Source organism: Conger conger, chromosome 1 (assembly GCF_963514075.1).
Source record: "Conger conger chromosome 1, fConCon1.1, whole genome shotgun sequence".
NCBI classification, from domain to species: Eukaryota; Metazoa; Chordata; class Actinopteri; order Anguilliformes; family Congridae; genus Conger; species Conger conger.
In genome coordinates, this window is record NC_083760.1 from 8,841,414 (window position 1) to 8,848,913 (window position 7,500).

Below are 7,500 nucleotides of genomic sequence, written 5' to 3' on the forward strand. Positions count from 1 at the left end.
CCCCCTTTTAGGCAAGAGGTAATTTAAAAGGTAACTGAAGCAGTAAACACACACATGTACATGCGCACACAGCATACTCAAGAAAATAATTTATCCAACCCAGTGTGTATGGACTGTGACCTTCAAACTGACATGCCTTCTGATTCTGAATCGTAATCCATTTTATCCAATTCACATAAACACACACATACACACAGCCTAGAATAGCTGCCACCTGCTCCCATTACACGCATATAAGCTGGAGGAATTAATGTCGTCCTTTCAGAGTAAGTTCATATTGGGTGGCGTTGTGTTGAGACTACTGCCTTGTTATTCTTTCCAATACCATTGTTGGGATGTCCTGTACAGAACTTACTGTTGTCCCACACTGAATGTGTAACTGTTTGTGCATACTTTGCTCGTGTACTTGGTACTTGTACATTCTAATGTGTTAATCTGTAGACACAGGTCTTTCATAGGCTGTCTTTATATAAATAGAAAACTGATACCCCCTATAATCCGCTGTGGAAAAAGTGACCTCACCTTGCATTATACAGGGGGTTGGGGTGGGAGGTGGGGAGTATACTGATATGCATTTAGGGGAAAAGAGTGCAAGAGTGCATGCAGAGAGTGAAGACAGCCATGTTTATCTAGAGGGAGACAGGCATTAAGATTTCATTTGCTCAGTCCCTTTCGTGACCTTTGAACCCTTCTCTGGCTCTCCACCCTCCCTCCAGCTCCCCCACCCCCCTTCTCTCAAAGAAGCAAGGTCAGAGAGGTCTGGAATGTTTAAAAACAATAAACTAGCGGAGATTCTTTCCTATAAAACGTTGTTAAAATGCTATCAATAGACTGCTTTGAAAATAAATCCAAGACACACACACACACACACAAAATCTCTCTCCCTCTCTCTTTCTACCTCTCTCACTCCCTCTTTCTCTCTATCTCTCGGTTTCATATACCGAGAGGCATACACAGTACAATGCTAGCACTGGACACATTCACTCACACTTATGCATTGACGTTGGTTATCTCACAGACATTTACTGATAAACGCACTGTTAGGCCTGAACAAGCCCTACAGTATTCCACCCTGAATACTGTTCCTCGGACACACAAACACATACTTAAAAAAAAAAAGAAATTTGTCTCAGGATGCAGACACCAGATTTTATGGGGTCCTACCAAGATTCTTTGTCCAGAACTGGGTTGTGTCCATCCAGAATCCACTGGTGTGATCAACTGCCATTTGGTGTATTTTCTGAAGACGTTTATCACCTGCAGTCAGCTAGATGCATAGTGATTCATAAACTATAATACACATTCAAAGGTGCACATTTCTCTTACATTTCTGGCATCGCACAGCCTAGCTCATCCCAGACCCTGCCTTTAATTTTGAGATCAATTCTTTGGATGGCACCTGAATCTATTTAGATATTTCCCTATATAAAGGAGTGTGCTTTATTGAAAAAAAAGAAGAAATAAAAAGAAAAACTTAAATCGTTTTAGTTGACATAAATGGTGAGTGCATGGAGCCTGTCTATCGTCACTTTAATCCGGAATTAAAGGTTTTTATTGAGAGCAGGGACCGTTAACTGTGCTTCATCCATCTTAATCCACGCCTGTGACAAACCCTTTTGAACAGCGCCCCCTGGCTGCACACACCTGCACAAGTTTCAGGGTTATAGGTAAAAGTTTAAAGGTCATTCCCGTTTCATGGCAATGATGGCAGCTACGGTGGGGGGTGAAATATCGAGAAGAGCAGCTGTTAGCTTGCTGGCAGCCTCACACTAAACGTTCTCTGAGCGCCTCCTGTTGATTGCTCATGTATGTTATGCTACCCTCTTGGAAGACAGTTTTTTTTCCCTATTGCAAACAAACTCTTGAAACGAGATTAGTTACGGTATGTCGTTAGCTATGTCGCAACCACATAGCTAGGTAGCTGGGGTTAGCTCGTTTATGCTTTCAAGCCTTGTTTTGCCTAGGTAACGTAGGTAGCTACGGAAACCACGGACATTCAGGTGGGTTCAGTGTGTTCGCTCTGTGAGCTGTGTATTTCAACATAACGGGGGTATTATTGCTTCCCAAGCATTTCGTTTTGCGAAATCCCAAGCGAACTAATGTTGGTTTGTGAGCTGGTTCACACGCAAACGTATCATGTAATGTTTTGGGTATTGCTAAATGAGTTAATCAGATTTAGCTAGCTAGAAAACAGAGGTAACTTGGCTAACTAGAACATGCTTGCTAGAGAGCTAGCCTGTTAGTGCAAAAACAACCTTTGGTTATTGCTATCGTTTGCTACCTGCTAGCTACTGTACGTATCTAACTGTTGAATAGTGGCCAGTTCAGCTGGCAGTGTGTACAAATAACGACTTGTCTCCTTTTTTAATAAGCCCGTGCATGTCATTGATGCATAATATTTATCGGGAAATTGCCTAAGGCTACACTAATTGAGAAAAACGATTGACATTGCACTTATGGCTTTTATAATGCGTAAAATATTCCATCCTGATAAAATTAACAGAAACTAAGGACACATTTAGCAGTGTTACGTTTTAGCAGGAAGCTATTCAACAATATTGTACAAAATAAAAAACCATGTTCATATTTATACCAGGCTGTATAACTTGTATTTTGTTCATCTGATCTGTGGGTAATAACTTAGTTGTTGGCACTTGGCTTGTTGTAATGCACGTCGTTGGGTAAAAAACTGGGCGTTAGCTGTGTTCAAAGCCGAGGACCAGTAGCCTACAGTACGTTACGCTCTGCATTGAATCCTCGCCCCACCTCTGATGCAGCTAACGTTGCATTTCAATCCCCACTTTTTCCGTACAGTACTGTATGTTCTAATATGCCGTTGGTTCATTGAGGTCAGGGACTGATTCATCCCATTGCAGGTGTGTTTGACGTTTCGTGGGTTATTATGAGTTGTAATTCTGGATTTTTCTTTTTTACCATTTTACGAGCTCATTTCCTTATCCCTTTGGCACAGTGTTCGAATAGATTTCAGCCGGCATCCGTTCACTCCATGCTAGAAGCACCTGTTCCATATCTTGGTTATTTCTGTGTTTTTCCTTTCTCAGTCAAACCGGTTTGGTTTGGATACCTTCATAATAATAATAATATATATATATATACATAAGATAAGTATGTCTGTGATACAAATCAAATCTAATACAAAAAGAGGCACTGTGCCAACTTTAGGCTGCGAAATTTAGATATCTGATTTGGAGGACGTGAACAATTTATGACTCATTCAGTGGGGAATGGAGTTCGTACGCGAATGCTATCAGTTCTGTTTGTGACAGGGTTCCTCAGACAGGGAGGGAAGAATCCTGGCTGATTTCAAGGTGACCTCTCGCAGGTGCATGTCATGTTCAATTACGGAGCGCACTGAGGTGACCTGTCTTACACGTGTGGGTGCGCGCGCGCGCATACGTGCGTTCGAGGCAGACCTTTTCCAGTCGTGGATATCTGTACCGCAACATGCAACACCATGGGAACATCCAGCCCAGCTGAGATAATTTCGCAGTCTTATGAATTCCATTCGCATGGGACATTCGTCCCAGTAATTATTTGGGGGAAAGCGAGTTTACCGAGTTCGTAGTAACGGTAACCATAACCGGTGACGTAGGTATTTACGGATTTGATAATGTCATGGCACGCGACGCTTCACATTGCTGAGTCAGGCTAACCCCGGTGTTTGCTTCGGGCGCAATACACTTGATAAACCTTTAGACCTATTAATGTAGACCTGTCGGAAAAAAGTGGTTAAAAGTACACTTCTTTGGTGATTACGGCCAGCAATTATCGCTGTGCGTTGATAAAGAGTGGGGTGGAAGTCCTTTTTTCTTTTACCCCCTTTCCCATTGGTCTGTTGCGAACAACACAGAACACCCAGTACACAGGGCAGGACTTCCAACAGGCAGTAACTAAAGCTGAGCTCACCTCTATTTACTTTTGGCTTGTACTGGAAATGCCACTTTGGAGCTCATTTGAATGGAAAAGGAGACATCTTTTGCATAATTTGGGTGATAAAGTTCAGCTACAGTAGACCAAAGACTTGTCTGTTTTTGCAGGTCGGCTGTATGTGCTTGCATCTCGGCCTGAATTTGAGACACACTTAAAGGGAGTCGCATACATAACCGATAAAATTAAAGTGTGAAAGTTAGGTACAGTCAATAGGCCGGCCAGATCGGTCTCAACCTAGCGCAGAGACCTGTGTCGGGCATGGGTTTTGACTTTCTGCTATTGCGCAGCGATACCAGCACACCTGGTTAAAATTATGCACTTACTGCACTAATTGCAGCAACAAACACCCTCAAACCACAACACTGTTTATCCCACCCTTTGTCTGTGAACGCGCTGACGTTGACACGCCATTGGCTGTGGCAATTTGAACCAATTTTCAACCGATGAGCTTGAATTATTGTACAGCTGTACGATGTTTTGGTACAGTGCTGGTCCGTCAACTGCATATTTTGAAATTTAAGGACACAGGCAGAGGGTGAGTCAACCTGTCAGTGAGCCTTTTTCAATGATAGAAAGGGATTTACAATGGTCTTGTAACAATGTTTTAACACATAAATCTTACCTATTGTACCTTTAAGGTAAAACTTTAAAACGTTGGCGCAGTACTGAAGTTAATCTGTAAGCATGTAGTTTAAATTAGCTGACTTTTCTCTTAATTTTCACAGGCTACACGCACCTGAGCTTCGCCCTGGGAAAGGGGAGATGGCGTTGGCCTGAGCTAATTGTGATGATTCCACTTGCGCTGTGATTCTCACACTCGGAGGGAGGACCCCAGGGGGTCTGCCCCCCTCACTGCCTGATTGGAAGGTGAACATGTGAGAGCATGTTTGCAGAGAGGGAGTGTAACGCACGCAGCACAGCACAGCACAGCGCTAGCAGAACTGTCGGTAGGGAGTGACGCAGCAGGTGTGGTAATTTGACAGTTGTGCTGAGCTGGCAAAATCCCACACCTCTCTCTCTCTCACACGCGTTGCATTTTCCCTTATGGAATTATGGCGTGGGGAGGACGGCTCATGTCTTAGCCTGGGCGGTAGGTGCGGCATTAGCCACATGCTGCGTTTGCGCTGGAACCTGCTGTGTCACGGTAGGCCCTGTTCCAGGCACCGCGCGCGGGTCTTGTGTAAGCGGCGCTGGTGAAGCAACACGACCAGGCGAGACCTGCCGTCAGGGCCACGGAACGACCTTCTCCTCTGTAGCCCTGCCCTCTGTGATTACAACACCCAGTTCACAAGGTCAGCGTGTCCACCGGCCACTGTGGGCTGGTTCAGTTGAAGTCCTGGTCCGGGTTTCTGCAGTACATTCTGAGATTTTTTTACATTTTTTTAATTTTTATTTTTCTAGATGCATAAAGTTCTGTTATTGAGCCTACTGTCTGTGCTAAAAATATCTCGCACGCTATCTTGCATAATTGGAGATACAATTAAGGTTAATTGGAGCCGCTATCTTATCAATTTTTATCGGTCTTAATTGTCCCGTACAGTAAGTGTTCTTTGAACATTCGGATCTAGGCTAAACACTCCGGGCAGTTTGTAGGTTGAGACTATCTTGTTTCTGAATTAGTGGTTACAAAACTGTACAAGAAACATCATACCAAAATGTTTTTGGGAAAGAGTGGGAACGGGGTATTGCCGGTATTGATTGACACGGATATTCGGTCTGTCCTGAGAAACACTCCCCGGAGCTTACAGGACAGTCATAACAGAGGAAGTTTGATATCTGTCTCCATCTTGGAGTGTTCTTTCACTCAACATTTCCATAGTTTACATATTGGTTTCAGTGTTCGCGTTGTGCAAGGTTTTTATTTTTAGGACTTACTGGCTGTTGACTATTGAGAGTCCGATTCCTGTTCAAGGTCCTTCTGTTATCTGTTCAGGCCATCATGTCTGATGCTGTTTATTTTAAGAGTTGAATGTAGTACTTTTGTGCAGTTGATTGGGAGAGAGATGCACACATTTAAAGGGTGGTTGAAATTGGTTGTTGAAATGATTATAGGTTTTGTAGTAGGGTATTGTGTGTGTGTGCGTGTGCGTGCGTGCGTGTGTGTATTTCTGTGGAAAAGGTGTTGTATATCTAAATTGCATGTGTAAGGGCTTTGGCACCTTCATGCCCAAACTTGACGGCCGGCCCTCATCACCCTGTTCACAGTAGAGAGCTGTGGGAGGAGCACAGGGGCAGGCTCTGTGGTGGAAAGTACCAGCGTAGATTTTGACCTGCAGTAACCCTGGAGCAGGACAAGTTGAAGGCCCACTCAGTAATTTCAGAGGCTGATGTAATGCTAATGTCTGATAATGAGCAATAAGACAAAGCTTATGGTACAGTTGTATAGAATTATTCACCCAATAAAAATAACTAAACGTCCTCAGCTAAAGCACTTCAAAAAGGGAAAATAAGTATTCAAAATAACTGTCAGACCGACACTACTTCCTTATTCCTCTTCATCTTCCACATTTCCATTCTTCTTCGCTGATATGATGGACATTTCAGTCCTTGTTCAGCTCATCACCGTGGAAACAAACTCATCACTCAGTCGTCAGACAAGATATTAAAAAAATAGTTCTCACTCACATTTACCATGCCAAATATACCATGCCTAACTACCTCGGATGTACTTGCCGTTGCCACATTAGCCTTATGCGAACTGCATCAGTAACAAAGGCTCAGTATCATAGTGTTCAGTGGGCTAGGCAGAGGTGTTGCTCTGGTTACTAAGATGCTAAGTTCTACGAGTACCATGTTCCACAGAGGTAATTGGTTGCCGTCCGCATGATTTTACTTTAAAAAAAAAAAAAAGAGCAAATGTTCTGTGTAAATGTTGGCCTTCTAAAGGGCTCCTGGCTCTTCTCCCTGTCTGAAACCGTGAACATGGCTCTGGCCCCGAGAAGCAAAGAAGCTCCAGAGCCCGGGGTCGGTTGGATAGCGCCGGGCCAGGAAACGGCAGTCCGGTCTGGGGGCTGCTGAGCTGGCCCTGGGAGCCTGAGCCTGTGCTATCTGACATCCTGTGTGTGTGTGTGGGCTCTGTCAGGGCCAGGCTGTACAGATCAGCCCACACCGGCTTACCACGAATGTCTGCTCAATTCAGCCACTTCCTGTGCAATTCTAAACTAATCCCGCTTCCATTGTAGGGGGGTTTTAACGGCATTGTGCAGTTAGGTAGGCGATGTAACTTCTTATTGATGTGGGTTTTAACTCTGAAAGTTTTGTTTTTAAATTGAATTAGCGCTTTAGATTTGGTTTAGAAAAATCTAATCGGTGTGTTAATCCTGTTAGGTCAGTGAAGTGGTAGGTTTTGACTGTACGGTGTCGGAAGCTAGCTAGCGTTTGTGTTGGTGGTTTGGGTTACAATGTGGAGCACGACAAAAGGGCGTGTGGCGCACAGTTGTGATGGCGCGACGGTAATTTAACTTCCTCTCGTCTCACAGTCACTTCCTGTGTGTGCGGTGCCTGCAGGTTAAATGCGCGCTCTAGTTCCGTCACGTTTCAGTTGGAGCT

At 44.1% G+C, this 7,500-nt stretch overlaps 1 protein-coding gene across 1 annotated transcript in view; it reads left to right on the forward strand.

Moving 5' to 3' along the window:
* The first annotated feature begins 4,993 nt into the window (after window positions 1-4,993).
* lclat1 (lysocardiolipin acyltransferase 1) overlaps window positions 4,994-7,500 on the forward strand; it is a 13,879-nt gene continuing 11,372 nt past the window's right edge. The window contains exon 1 of the mRNA XM_061259029.1: window positions 4,994-5,243. The gene's annotated coding sequence lies outside the window, so the exon portion shown is untranslated. The remainder of the gene's footprint in view (window positions 5,244-7,500) is intronic.